General features: G+C 42.2%; 2 protein-coding genes and 1 long non-coding RNA gene across 3 annotated transcripts in view; 2 read left to right on the forward strand and 1 right to left on the reverse strand.

The window, feature by feature from the left end:
- Window positions 1-15,259, reverse strand: part of LOC110516932 (E3 ubiquitin/ISG15 ligase TRIM25-like) — a 538,607-nt gene that overhangs the window by 480,956 nt on the left and 42,392 nt on the right. The gene's annotated exons all lie outside the window — the stretch shown is intronic.
- The window catches only part of LOC118947079 (E3 ubiquitin/ISG15 ligase TRIM25-like), a 56,613-nt gene that overhangs the window by 9,370 nt on the left and 31,984 nt on the right, over window positions 1-15,259 (forward strand). The gene's annotated exons all lie outside the window — the stretch shown is intronic.
- LOC118947097 lies at window positions 1,537-4,028 on the forward strand. Its single transcript, XR_005041754.1, has 2 exons — window positions 1,537-1,702; window positions 3,696-4,028. It is a non-coding gene; the product is annotated as an uncharacterized LOC118947097 (long non-coding RNA).

Genomic DNA, 15,259 nt, shown 5'->3' on the forward strand with positions numbered 1-15,259 from the left:
TCTCTCTCTCTGTCCCTCTCTCTCTCTGTCCGTCCCTCTCTCTCTCTCTGTCCGTCCCTCTCTCTCTCTGTCCGTCCCTCTCTCTCTGTCCGTCCGTCTCTCTCTCCTTCTGTCCGTCCCTCTCTCTCTCTCTTTGTCCGTCCCTCTCTCGCTCTCTCTCTGTCCGTCCCTCTCTCTCTCTCTGTCCGTCCCTCTCTCTCTCTGTCCGTCCCTCTCTCTCTGTCCGTCCGTCTCTCTCTCCTTCTGTCCGTCCCTCTCTCTCTCTCTTTGTCCGTCCCTCTCTCGCTCTCTCTCTGTCCGTCTCTCTCTCTCTGTCCGTCCCTCTCTCTCTCTCTGTCCGTCCCTCTCTCTCTCTCTCTCTGTCCGTCCCTCTCTCTCTCTCTGTCCGTCCCTCTCTCTCTCTGTCCGTCCCTCTTTCTCTCTGCCTGTCCTTCTCTCTCTCTGTCCGTCCCTCTCTCTCTCTCCAGAGTTATCAGTCTCTCTCTCTCTCTCTCTCTCTCTCCAGAGGTATCAGTCTCTCTCTCTCTCTCTCCAGAGGTATCAGTCTCTCTCTCTCTCTCTCCAGAGTTATCAGTCTCTCTCTCTCTCTCTCTCTCTCTCTCTCCAGAGGTATCAGTCTCTCTCTCTCTCTCTCCAGAGGTATCAGTCTCTCTCTCTCTCTCTCCAGAGGTATCAGTCTCTCTCTCTCTCTCTCTCTCTCTCCAGAGTTATCAGTCTCTCTCTCTCTCTCTCTCTCCAGAGGTATCAGTCTCTCTCTCTCTCTCTCCAGAGGTATCAGTCTCTCTCTCTCTCTCTCTCTCTCTCCAGAGTTATCAGTCTCTCTCTCTCTCTCTCTCTCTCTCCAGAGGTATCAGTCTCTCTCTCTCTCTCTCTCTCTCTCCAGAGGTATCAGTCTCTCTCCAGTATCAGTGTATCTTCAGACTTACCCAGCATCGTTGTCCCTCCTCTTCAGTACTTTGGAGATGTGAGTAAGACTGTGTCTGAACTGAGAGAGAAACTAGAAGACTTCCTTAAAGGAGAATGGACCAAGATCTCCACTACAGGTGTGTTGAAAACAATAAGAACATCAACTTTAGACCATTGAAAGTTCCCTACTAGTCATATACATGTGGAATATGGTCTGATGATAACATTCCCTCTCTCTGTCAATGTGTTTGTGTGTCTGTAGTGAATATAGTGGATGTTGTACTGCCTCCAGAGCCCAAGACCAGAGAACAGTTGTTACAATGTGAGTCTCTTTATTGTGAAGTAACTAACAGTCTCTTTTTACTGACACTCCTAACAATCCCTCTAGAAATATATAGCAATAGTAGATCTAATCAAAGACTGGGTATCTATCTGACTCCTCATATTTCTCTGATTTGATCTCTGCTGTGCTCTAATCAAAGACAGGGTAGATACAGTATCTGACTTAACTTATTGTTCTGACTCCCCTCATTGGTCTCTGCTCTTCTCCCAGATTCCTGTCAGCTCACACTGGACCCAAACACAGCAGGCACACACCTCTCTCTGTCTGAAGGGAACAGAAAGGTGACCTATACAGGCCAGGTCCAACCATATCCTGACCATCCAGACAGATTCACCAACTTGTGTCAGGTTCTGTGTAGAGAGGGTCTGTCTGGACGCTGTTACTGGGAGGTGGAGGGGACTGGTGTTGTTGATACAGCAGTCTCATATAAAGACATCAGCAGAACAGAGAGAGGTAATGATGGTGGATTTGGAAACAATAACAAGTCCTGGAGTTTAGAGTACTATAGAGGTGATTATTGTTTCAGACACAATAATGTTGTGACTAAAGTATCAGGTCCTCAGTCCTCCAGAGTAGGAGTGTACCTGGATCACAAGGCAGGTACTCTGTCCTTCTACAGTGTCTCTGACACAATGACCCTCCTCCACAGAGTCCAGACCACGTTCACTCAGCCCCTCTATCCTGGGTTTTGTTTCAATTCTATTTTCTATGGTACTGCTATAGCTGAGCTGGTTAAACTGTAGTAGGGTCCACATAGATACTAGTCATGCTGGTGTAGTCTATAGCTGAGCTGGTTAAACTGTAGTAGGGTCCACATAGATACTAGTCATGCTGGTGTAGTCTATAGCTGAGCTGGTTAAACTGTAGTAGGGTCCACATAGATACTAGTCATGCTGGTGTAGTCTATAGCTGAGCTGGTTAAACTGTAGTAGGGTCCACATAGACACTAGTCATGCTGGTGTAGTCTATAGCTGAGCTGGTTAAACTGTAGTAGGATCCACATAGATACTAGTCATGCTGGTGTAGTCTATAGCTGAGCTGGTTAAACTGTAGTAGGGTCCACATAGATACTAGTCATGCTGATGTAGTCTATAGCTGAGCTGGTTAAACTGTAGTAGGGTCCACATAGATACTAGTCATGCTGGTGTAGTCTATAGCTGAGCTGGTTAAACTGTAGTAGGGTCCACATAGATACTAGTCATGCTGGTGTAGTCTATAGCTGAGCTGGTTAAACTGTAGTAGGGTCCACATAGACACTAGTCATGCTGGTGTAGTCTATAGCTGAGCTGGTTAAACTGTAGTAGGGTCCACATAGATACTAGTCATGCTGGTGTAGTCTATAGCTGAGCTGGTTAAACTGTAGTAGGGTCCACATAGATACTAGTCATGCTGGTGTAGTCTATAGCTGAGCTGGTTAAACTGTAGTAGGGTCCACATAGATACTAGTCATGCTGGTGTAGTCTATAGCTGAGCTGGTTAAACTGTAGTAGGGTCCACATAGATACTAGTCATGCTGGTGTAGTCTATAGCTGAGCTGGTTAAACTGTAGTAGGGTCCACATAGATACTAGTCATGCTGGTGTAGTCTATAGCTGAGCTGGTTAAACTGTAGTAGGGTCCACATAGATACTAGTCATGCTGGTGTAGTCTATAGCTGAGCTGGTTAAACTGTAGTAGGGTCCACATAGATACTAGTCATGCTGGTGTAGTCTATAGCTGAGCTGGTTACACTGTAGTAGGGTCCACATAGATACTAGTCATGCTGGTGTAGTCTATAGCTGAGCTGGTTAAACTGTAGTAGGGTCCACATAGATACTAGTCATGCTGGTGTAGTCTATAGCTGAGCTGGTTAAACTGTAGTAGGGTCCACATAGATACTAGTCATGCTGGTGTAGTCTATAGCTGAGCTGGTTAAACTGTAGTAGGGTCCACATAGATACTAGTCATGCTGGTGTAGTCTATAGCTGAGCTGGTTAAACTGTAGTAGGGTCCACATAGATACTAGTCATGCTGGTGTAGTCTATAGCTGAGCTGGTTAAACTGTAGTAGGGTCCACATAGATACTAGTCATGCTGGTGTAGTCTATATCTGAGCTGGTTAAACTATAGTAGGGTCCACATAGATACTAGTCATGCTGGTGTAGTCTATAGCTGAACTGGTTAAACTGTAGTAGGGTCCACATAGATACTAGTCATGCTGGTGTAGTCTATATCTGAGCTGGTTAAACTGTAGTAGGGTCCACATAGATACTAGTCATGCTGGTGTAGTCTATAGCTGAGCTGGTTAAACTGTAAACTGATTTGTTATTAATTAAAATTCAATACAATGTTTTAATCTTGTACATTTCCATGAATCATGATGTCTGGTGTTGATGTATATTGGTTGTCATTCAGAACCATTGATATGTTTTCTCAGTTGGTTCTCTGTCTCTATGTAATTCTCCTCAGTATCATTGATCAGCTTGTTGGCTCGGTCCTAATTGATGTGTTCTCTGTCACCTGGAGCTGCATGGAAAATGGTCCAGGAACTAAAGGACAATTCAGGACTAGTCAGCCCACTACAAGCTGGTATCACTTACTTTCTACTAAACTATATGGTCTGGTTTCCCAGACACAGATGAATCCTAGTCCTGGACTAAACAGTTTGTTCAATGTAGATGTCCAGGAAACCGGCCCTAAATGTGTCATCTTTCATCCTCCCATACTGCTCAGTCCAGCAACATTAAACCTGTCCAGCAGGTGGTGCTGTTGACCAAACAATAAAACCAGCAGATATCTTGACTTGCCACTCAGTATATCAGTAATGTTCAGAATAGTACTTTAATATCATTGGAGATTGATGGTCTTTTTAATCCACTATCCAGAGTCAGGAACAGATGAAGTTAGGTCTGCTACTGTTCAGTGATTAAATATGATTTATGGTGATGGGAAATAATAAAAAACACTCAACTTCATCTAGTAATAGTTTTCCTTTGTTATTTATTCCAAGGTGTGTCTTTAACTTGTAAATGTATTGTGTGGAGGTGAGCTAGTGGTGTGGCTGATAGAATAGAATGAAAAGGGAGGATGGGAGGAAGAGGGGAGGAGTGAAGGGCTGTTCAAGAAACCAGATGAGGAAGAGGAAGATGTTCAGGGGAATTACTGTCTCTGTTCCAAATAGTACATACTGGTCTTTACTATGGTTCTACATACAGTACCTGTATTGATAGTCCATACTGGTCTTTACTATGGTTCTACATACAGTATCTGTATTGATAGTCCATACTGGTCTTTACTATGGTTACACATACAGTATCTGTATTGATAGTCCATACTGGTCTTTACTATGGTTCTACATACAGTACCTGTATTGATGATGGCCTCATCATCTAACTGCACAAAGAAAGCCAGTGACTGCAGTGTGCTCCAGTCTCCAGCAGGGGGCAGTAAAACCCTATGGACCTGAAAGGTACTGCAGTGTGATCCAGTCTCCAGCAGGGGGCAGTAAAACCCTATGGACCTGAAAGGTACTGCAGTGTGTTCCAGTCTCCAGCAGGGGGCAGTAAAACCATATGGACCTGAATGGTACTGCAGTGTGCTCCAGTCTCCAGCAGGGGGCAGTAAAACCCTATGGACCTGAAAGGGACTGCAGTGTGCTCCAGTCTCCAGCAGGGGGCAGTAAAACCCTATGGACCTGAAAGGGACTGCAGTGTGCTCCAGTCTCCAGCAGGGGGCAGTAAAACCCTATGGACCTGAAAGGGACTGCAGTGTGCTCCAGTCTCCAGCAGAAGGGCAAGTCTCACCACTGAGAGGAAAACATCACTGGTCCACCTCTGCATCAGGTCAGCTATGTTGATCAGTACTGTCCCAGGGATGCTGGGAGCAGAGATGAACTCCCCTGACCTGGTACCACCTATGGAGTTGCCATTTTAATATCAGTTTAACCCCATTACTGCTATAACACATAAACCATGTTAATAGAATGAAATGGATCCAGGTTCCATTTATTCTACATTAGATTTACTGCCTGTGGAACACTTCTCCAAAGTGGTCTGAAATCAAGATGACTGCAGGTCTGAATCCCAAACTAATGGGGGGAAATGGATCCATCTAATAAGATGGTATTTAGAGTTTTGAACCTTTCTATTGGGGTGAACCATCCCCTTAACATACAGTATCAGTCAAAAGTTTGGACACACCAACTCATTCAATGTTTATTTTTAATTTGTACTATTTCCTACATTGTAGAATAATAGTGAAGACATCAAAACTATGAAATAACACACATGGAATCATGTAGTAACCAACAACGTGTTCAACAAATCAAGTGGAGGCCAGGTCATCTGGTGCAGCCCCCCATCACTCTCCTTCTTGGTCAAATAGCCCTTACACAGCCTGGAGGGGTGTTGTCCTGCTGAAAAACAAATGATAGTCCCACTAAGCACAAACCAGATGGGATGTCGTATCGCTGCAGATTGCTATGGTAGCCATGCTGGTTAAGTGTGCCTTGAATTCTAAATAAATCACTGACAGTGTCACCAGCAAAGCACCATCACACCTCCTCCTCCATGCTTCACGGTGGAAAATACATATGCAGAGATCATCTGTTCACCTACTCTGCTTCTCACAAAGACACGGCGGTTGGAACCAGAAGTCTTAAATCTGGACTCATCAGACGAAAAGACAGATTTCCACCGGTCTAATGTCCATTGCTCGTGTTTCTTGACCCAAGCAAGTCTCTTCTTCTTATTGATGTCCTTTAGTAGTGGTTTCTTTTCAGCAATTGATAGTGTAGGTGTTTTCTGTTAATTAAGAGAACGTGTTTCTTGTTAAAAGGCTGAATATCACTAAAGGGAATAAGCAAAGACACTATGTGTAATTCTAGAAATGAGTTTACTTAATGGTATAATTCTATCATGAACTATAGTTATCTGTACTTATTGGTATAATTCTATAATGAACTATAGTGATCTGTACTTATTGGTATAATTCTATAATGAACTATAGTGATCTGTACTTATTGGTATAATTCTATCATGAACTATAGTTATCTGTACTTATTGGTATAATTCTATAATGAACTATAGTGATCTGTACTTATTATTTCCTGGAAATAATGTATAGGTGCGGCACCAATATAATTGATGAAAGGAACTAGAGGGGAGGGGAACCCCGCCTAGAGTAAAGAACTTAGATTTGGAAACAATGGTGGAGTAAAGCCGAGGGGATCTGGTTATTAGCATAAAGTGGAGGGACGATGACACTTCTATAAGCATGAAACTGTATAGAAGGAGTGGACTAAGACTGAGTCCGGCAGTTGGTCCATGGCCCAGCTCGGCTTGTTACTTTGTAATAAAGTCTATTTGAATTCACAAGATCTGGTATCTGAGAAATATAATTGAGCGAATATTTCCACGACAAAAATGGCAAACTTGCCAGGAGTGGCTACAAGGGACCAGCAAATGGTGGAAAACTCTGTGACTGCCGAGAGGTCTTTCTGGACGAATTGAGCAAACAGGTCACCACCTAGATGAGAGGTAAACTGTTTTTATGTAACTAGGGAAGTCAGTTAAGAACACATTTTTATTTACATTGACGGCCTACTGGGGAACAGTGGATTAACTGCCTTGTTCAGGGGCAGAACGACATATTTTTGCCTTATCAGCTCGGGGATTTGATGTTGCAACCTTTCAAATGATTAGTCCAATGCTCTAACCACTAGACTACCTGCCGCCCCAGTTCTTACTTACTTCTTACTTATAAAAACACCAAGTTGGTTTCTCAAAATGTATTGAACTAAAAATATCGGGGGCTTTTGAATTCAATAAATGCAAAATAATGGAAGAATAAACATGAACAAATGAAAAGCTTTAAGGGTTGTAACAGAATAAAATAAATAATAGTGTGGCTGCAGATTGGGAGTTGTGTGTTTCATCTGTTCTGGATGGTTCAGTTGAGTGGAGTTATTCACCTGTCTTGTTCAGGTGGTTCATCTGACCAGTCTGTTCAGTCTGTTTGAGTTAGGATTGTGTTGTCTGATTCAGTTTGGCCAGTCTGTTTGAGTTAGGATTGTGTTGTCTGATTCAGTCTGTTCAGTCTGTTTGAGTTAGGATTGTGTTGTCTGATTCAGTTTGTTCAGTCTGTTTGAGTTAGGATTGTGTTGTCTGATTCAGTTTGTTCAGTCTGTTTGAGTTAGGATTGTGTTGTCTGATTCAGTTTGGCCAGACTTGTTTGTTCAGTCTGTTTGAGTTAGGATTGTGTTGTCTGATTCAGTTTGGCCAGACTTGTTTGTTCAGTCTGTTTGAGTTAGGATTGTGTTGTCTGATTCAGTTTGGCCAGACTTGTTTGTTCAGTCTGTTTGAGTTAGGATTGTGTTGTCTGATTCAGTCTGTTCAGTCTGTTTGAGTTAGGATTGTGTTGTCTGATTCAGTTTGTTCAGTCTGTTTGAGTTAGGATTGTGTTGTCTGATTCAGTTTGTTCAGTCTGTTTGAGTTAGGATTGTGTTGTCTGATTCAGTTTGGCCAGACTTGTTTGTTCAGTCTGTTTGAGTTAGGATTGTGTTGTCTGATTCAGTTTGGCCAGACTTGTTTGTTCAGTCTGTTTGAGTTAGGATTGTGTTGTCTGATTCAGTTTGGCCAGACTTGTTTGTTCAGTCTGTTTGAGTTAGGATTGTGTTGTCTGATTCAGTTTGGCCAGACTTGTCTGTTCAGTCTGTTTGAGTTAGGATTGTGTTGTCTGATTCAGTTTGGCCAGACTTGTTTGTTCAGTCTGTTTGAGTTAGGATTGTGTTGTCTGATTCAGTTTGGCCAGACTTGTTTGTTCAGTCTGTTTGAGTTAGGATTGTGTTGTCTGATTCAGTTTGGCCAGACTTGTTTGTTCAGTCTGTTTGAGTTAGGATTGTGTTGTCTGATTCAGTTTGGCCAGACTTGTCTGTTCAGTCTGTTTGAGTTAGGATTGTGTTGTCTGATTCAGTTTGGCCAGACTTGTTTGTTCAGTCTGTTTGAGTTAGGATTGTGTTATCTGATTCAGTTTGGCCAGACTTGTTTGAGTTAGGATTGTGTTGTCTGATTCAGTTTGGCCAGACTTGTTTGTTCAGTCTGTTTGAGTTAGGATTGTGTTGTCTGATTCAGTTTGGCCAGACTTGTTTGTTCAGTCTGTTTGAGTTAGGATTGTGTTGTCTGATTCAGTTTATTCAGACTTGTTTGATTAGAGCTGTTTGAGTTCTTTCATCTTATTGAATCAGTCTGTCAGGTGAGTCATTCAATTCATCTGGGGCATTTATTCCATCTCATTCATCTGTCCTGTTGACTGTTCTGTTCCATCAAGTTTGGAGTGGCAACTGTCCATCTGCATGGTGGAATATAATTAAATTAAAGACCTGTGGTTACTGTCCTATAGTGTCTAGGACATGTATCGATAGGGGACTGATCAGACAGACAAAAATACCTATGGTTACTGTCCTATAGTGTCTAGGAAATGTATCGATAGGGGACTGATCAGACAGGCAAAAAGACCTATGTTGACCGCCTATTGTGAAGATGATTAGGGACAGCTCAGATTTTTTTTTTATTTTTATTTTTTTATTTCACCTTTATTTAACCAGGTAGGCTAGTTGATAACACCTTTATTTAACCAGGTAGGCTAGTTGAGAACACCTTTATTTAACCAGGTAGGCTAGTTGATAACACCTTTATTTAACCAGGTAGGCTAGTTGATAACACCTTTATTTAACCAGGTAGGCTAGTTGAGAACACCTTTATTTAACCAGGTAGGCTAGTTGAGAACACCTTTATTTAACCAGGTAAGCTAGTTGAGAACACCTTTATTTAACCAGGTAGGCTAGTTGAGAACACCTTTATTTAACCAGGTAGGCTAGTTGAGAACACCTTTATTTAACCAGGTAGGCTAGTTGAGAACACCTTTATTTAACCAGGTAGGCTAGTTGAGAACACCTTTATTTAACCAGGTAGGCTAGTTGAGAACACCTTTATTTAACCAGGTAGGCTAGTTGAGAACACCTTTATTTAACCAGGTAGGCTAGTTGAGAACACCTTTATTTAACCAGGTAGGCTAGTTGAGAACACCTTTATTTAACCAGGTAGGCTAGTTGAGAACACCTTTATTTAACCAGGTAGGCTAGTTGAGAACACCTTTATTTAACCAGGTAGGCTAGTTGAGAACACCTTTATTTAACCAGGTAGGCTAGTTGAGAACACCTTTATTTAACCAGGTAGGCTAGTTGAGAACACCTTTATTTAACCAGGTAGGCTAGTTGAGAACACCTTTATTTAACCAGGTAGGCTAGTTGAGAACACCTTTATTTAACCAGGTAGGCTAGTTGAGAACACCTTTATTTAACCAGGTAGGCTAGTTGAGAACACCTTTATTTAACCAGGTAGGCTAGTTGAGAACACCTTTATTTAACCAGGTAGGCTAGTTGAGAACACCTTTATTTAACCAGGTAGGCTAGTTGAGAACAAGTTCTCATTTGCAACTGCGACCTGGCCAAGATAAAGCATAGCAGTATGAGCAGACAACACAGAGTTACACATGGAGTAAACAATTAACAAGTCAATAACACAGTAGAAAACAAAGGGGGGAGTCTATATACAATGTGTGCAAAAGGCATGAGGTAGGCGAATAATTACAATTTTGCAGATTAACACTGGAGTGATAAATGATCAGATGGTCATGTACAGGTAGAGATATTGGTGTGCAAAAGAGCAGAAAAATAAATAAATAAAAACAGTATGGGGATGAGGTAGGTGAAAATGGGTGGGCTATTTACCAATTGACTATGTACAGCTGCAGCGATCGGTTAGCTGCTCAGATAGCTGATGTTTGAAGTTGGTGAGGGAGATAGGCAAAGATCCTGTTGTTACCGCTTGGCTGTGTTGAGGAAGTGAATCAGTAAAGGACTACTCAGACAGGTAAAACCCTGTGGTTACTACTCAGACAGGTAAAACCCTGTGGTTACTGCTTGGCTGTGTTGAGGAAGTGAATCAGTAAAGGACTACTCAGACAGGTAAAACCCTGTGGTTACTACTCAGACAGGTAAAAAACCTGTGGTTACTACTCAGACAGGTAAAACCCTGTGGTTACTACTCAGACAGGTAAAATCCTGTGGTTACTGCTTGGCTGTGTTGAGGAAGTGAATCAGTAAAGGACTACTCAGACAGGTAAAACCCCGTTTAATACCGCTTTTTTCTGTGACGAGGAAGTATATCAGAAAAAGGCTGAATTTGCAGGTGGTTTAGGAAAGCGTAAGAGGTGTGTAAAGGTGAGTGTAAAAGTTCTCTGCTGTTGGTGCTGAAGGGGTTGCACACTTCTCCCGGACCGTCACTTGACTGTGACCTGGTAGGGAGGACACACCCAGTCCCACACTACTTCTCCCGGACCGTCACTTGACTGTGACCTGGCAGGGAGGACACACCCAGTCCCACACTACTTCTCCCGGACCGTCACTTGACTGTGACCTGGCAGGGAGGACACACCCAGTCCCACACTACTTCTCCCGGACCGACACTTGACTGTGACCTGGTAGGGAGGATGCACCCAGTCCCACAGTACTTCTCCCGGACCGTCACTTGACTGTGACCTGGTAGGGAGGACGCACCCAGTCCCACACTACTTCTCCCGGACCGTCACTTGACTGTGACCTGGTAGGGAGGACGCACCAGTCCCACACTGAAGGAGTGTGAATGGTACATGAATAACCATTGAACTAATATAATACTAGAAGTTTGAACAGGATAAATTAAAAATACATGAACACTACAAAATAAAATGGTAATAAATGTCATGACGATATCAGCGATTGACCAGTAAGACCATTAAACATTACATACTGTGCTGCAAGGTAGAAGAATATACAGTACAGAGAAACATACAAGTAATAACATATGAAGTAAGCAGATACTCAGTAAGAGAGAACAATTATAAAAACCTAGAGACAGGGGTAATAACCAATAACCAATAGTGCAATAACCAGAGAAAGAAAAATAAGGTGGATATCAATAGGAGGGAACAGCGTGGGGTCAAGACATCCAGGACTTAACGGACTGTTAGGAAGGTTTGGCCCTGGACCAGGAGGGAGAAATATAACAACAAGAGAAACAGAGAGGTTTTAATAAAGTGAAGAGCACAATAAAACGAAACTAGGGAGCAAAATAAATAGGAATATCTCAGGAAGTTAAAGGAATAAACAGACAAATAAACCCCGAAACAAGAATATCAGTAACGTTAGAACAAATAAGGAAGTTAATAAATGAAAGAGCAGAGAGAGACTGATAACTGTCAGTAGACTATTATTAAAGACAATACTAGTAACTAGCAGACCTAACACAGGAAAAGGAATGCAACTGAGACTGATGGTAGGAAGACCACAAATACAGGCTGCAAAAATGAGTAAAACAGCAGAATAAATTCTGGGCGCCAGGCGTCCCCTATGTAAGGAAGAACTAATAGAAATGTTTAGAAATGGGGAAAACGCAGCAGGAAAATGGGCTTTGATGGCAGGTTTGAAACCTGTGATCAAAATGACAATTGTGGGGGTTGTGGATAAAATAGAGCAAGATGTTTTGAGAGTGGAATATAACTAACTATAGTCACTAACTATAGTTTCAATGGCCAAGGTAAACCACAGAAATGTAGTGAGAGTGTAAAAACACCACAGCGTAGGGAGACAGAGTCCTGTTTTAGGGGTGGGGCTATTTGGTCATTGGAGAAGGGAGTGTAAAGATATCACAGCGTAGGGAGACAGGGTCCTGTTTTAGGGGTGGGGCTATTGGTCATTGGAAAGGGGAGTGTAAAAACGCCACAGCGTAGGGAGACAGAGTCCTGTTTTAGGGGTGGGGCTATTGGTCATTGGAAAGGGGAGTGTAAAAACATCACAGTGTAGGGAGACAGAGTCCTGTTTTAGGGGTGGGGCTATTTGGTCATTGGAGAAGGGAGTGTAAAAACACCACAGCGTAGGGAGACAGAGTCCTGTTTTAGGGGTGGGGCTATTGGTCATTGGAAAGGGGAGTGTAAAAACATCACAGTGTAGGGAGACAGAGTCCTGTTTTAGGGGTGGGGCTATTTGGTCATTGGAGAAGGGAGAGTAAAGACATCACAGCGTAGGGAGACAGAGTCCTGTTTTAGGGGTGGGGCTATTTGGTCATTGGAGAAGGGAGTGTAAAGACATCACAGCGTAGGGAGACAGAGTCCTGTTTTAGGGGTGGGCTATTTGGTCATTGGAGAAGGGAGAGTAAAGACATCACAGCGTAGGGAGACAGAGTCCTGTTTTAGGGGTGGGGCTATTGGTCATTGGAGAAGGGAGAGTAAAGACATCACAGCGTAGGGAGACAGAGTCCTGTTTTAGGGGTGGGGCTATTTGGTCATTGGAGAAGGGAGAGTAAAGATATCACAGCGTAGGGAGACAGAGTCCTGTTTTAGGGGTGGGGCTATTTGGTCATTGGAGAATGGAGTGTATAGACATCACAGCGTAGGGAGACAGAGTCCTGTTTTAGGGGTGGGGCTATTGGTCATTGGAGAAGGGAGTGTAAAGACATCACAGCGTAGGGAGACAGAGTCCTGTTTTAGGGGTGGGGCTATTTGGTCATTGGAGAAGGGAGTGTAAAGTGGGACTGGAACCTGCTGCATTTGAAGGAAATGGCGCTATACATGAGTTTGCATCTTTTTCAAAAAAGCAACAAAAAATAATTTTGAGAGCAGCAGGAGAGGAAATGTCACATATCGGTGTATTTCCTCGGTTCGATTGATAGTGGTTCATAGAGGTTACAGATTCTATGTCAAGGATGTTGTATGATATCACTTCTTACCCAACGTTTTAGTAGAGGCCAGGGATCACAGGAAAACTTATTTTGGGATGAAGAATGAAGAATCTGGTGAAATGCCAGGGAAAGGGATTCTAAAGGGAACACATTTAAATTATATGGCCAAACACTCCTTGTTAACTCAGAAAGCCTTGGGTTTTTTTGATCTCATGAGATGTTGAATGTGGTTTTATTCTGAAATAGATTTACATTTGATATGGTTTTATTCTGATATCGATTTAAATTTGATGTGGTTTTATTCTGATATCGATTTAAATTTGATGTGGTTTTATTCTGATATAGATTTACATTTGACGTGGTTTTAATCTGAAATAGATTAAAATTTTATGTGGTTTTACTCTGATATAGATTTACATTTGATGTGGTTTTACTCTGATATAGATTTACATTTGATGTGGTTTTAATCTGATATAGATTTACATTTGATATGGTTTTAATCTGATATAGATTTACATTTAATATGGTTTTATTCTGATATAGATTTACATTTGATGTGGTTTTATTCTGAAATAGATTTCTAGAATGTAGGAAAGGGGTGGAGGGGTAACGAGGAATTAGCAAAGGGGTTACTAAACCTAAAATGAGGTGGACATGTTTTCAGTTAGTTCCTGAACATTGTGGTGGTTATGGAGAATAGGACTGAATAAAACATACGTGATGAGAGTAAAGACAGTGGATTTACAATTATCATGTTTGGTTTATAATTAATACATTTAATGATGAGAGTAAGGACAGTGGATTTACAATTATCATGTTTGGTTTATAATTCATACATTTAATGATGAGAGTAAAGACAGTGGATTTACAATTATCATGTTTGGTTTATAATTAATACATTTAATGATGAGAGTAAAGACAGTGGATTTACAATTATCATGTTTGGTTTATAATTCATACTTTTGGCTTGCTGATTAATATGTAACATAGTGAATGCTAACGAAATGTACAATTTCTTTTCCAGAAAAGGGGGTTTCATTATCTCTCGTTGGAATGTCCCCGGAGACTGTGGTATCAGGGAGAGCAGGATAAAAGTATCTGGATTAGGCCATAAACAGACTTCCAGATAAGTGAGGCCTTGTTCAGGTGTGTTTTTGACCTACGGTTCACCAGCACACACACACAATTTACTGGTTACCAATATGCATTAGTGGTGTTGATACTGTGGGATTTATTTCGGATGGGGTCTTTTCAATTCAGTTGTAAATTGGGTTTGAAGAAGGATGGAAATGTTTGGAAGTTTTTAAAATGGTTTGTGAAGGACAGGGAAAGAAAAGGGAGAGGAAATATTTAATGGTGTCAAATGCCCTGTATCCTGACTTTCTGGTGAGACCAGAACAATCTCACTAGAAATTATAGAAACAGGTGGGAATTAATTATAAAATGAATGAGAAACACCAGTTTCTACTCTATTTAACCATTGCTTTATGAGACAAGTTGATTGGTTATTCAAATTAGTTTATTTTTGATTTAATATGTTTTTGAATCATGTTTTTTTTTTTTACCTTTATTTTACCAGGTAAGTCAGTTAAGAACAAATTCTTATTTTCAATGAGGGCCTAGGAACAGTGGGTTAACTGCCTGTTCAGGGGCAGAACGACAGATTTGTACCTTGTCAGGGGGTTTGCACTCGCAACCTTCCGGTTACTAGTCCAACACTGCTACCCTGCCGCCCCGAGACTGGAACACACTTTCCCTTTCAGGTCCATAGGGTTTTTCTGCCCCCTGCTGGAGACTGGAGCACACTGCAGTCCCTTTCAGGTCCATATTGTTTTACTGCCCCCTGCTGGAGACTGGAACACACTGCAGTCCCTTTCAGGTCCATATGGTTTTACTGTCCCCTGCTGGAGACTGGAGCCACACTGCAGTCCCTTTCATGTCCATAGGGGTTTACTGCCCCCTGCTGGAGACTGGATCACACTGCAGTCCCTTTCAGATCCACAGGGTTTTACTGCCCCCTGCTGGAGACTGGAACACACTGCAGTCCATTTAATGTCCATAGGGTTTTACTGCCCCCTGCTGGAGACTGGATCACACTGCAGTCCCTTTCAGATCCATAGGGTTTTACTGCCCCCTGCTGGAGACTGGAACACACTGCAGTCCATTTAATGTCCATAGGGTTTTACTGTCCCCTGCTGTGACGGATCCAACAAATATCCCCAGGTGAAGGCAGGGTCCCATCTCATCCAACACATCAAT

The sequence above is a fragment of the Oncorhynchus mykiss genome, unplaced genomic scaffold, assembly GCF_013265735.2.
Source record: "Oncorhynchus mykiss isolate Arlee unplaced genomic scaffold, USDA_OmykA_1.1 un_scaffold_121, whole genome shotgun sequence".
NCBI classification, from domain to species: Eukaryota; Metazoa; Chordata; class Actinopteri; order Salmoniformes; family Salmonidae; genus Oncorhynchus; species Oncorhynchus mykiss.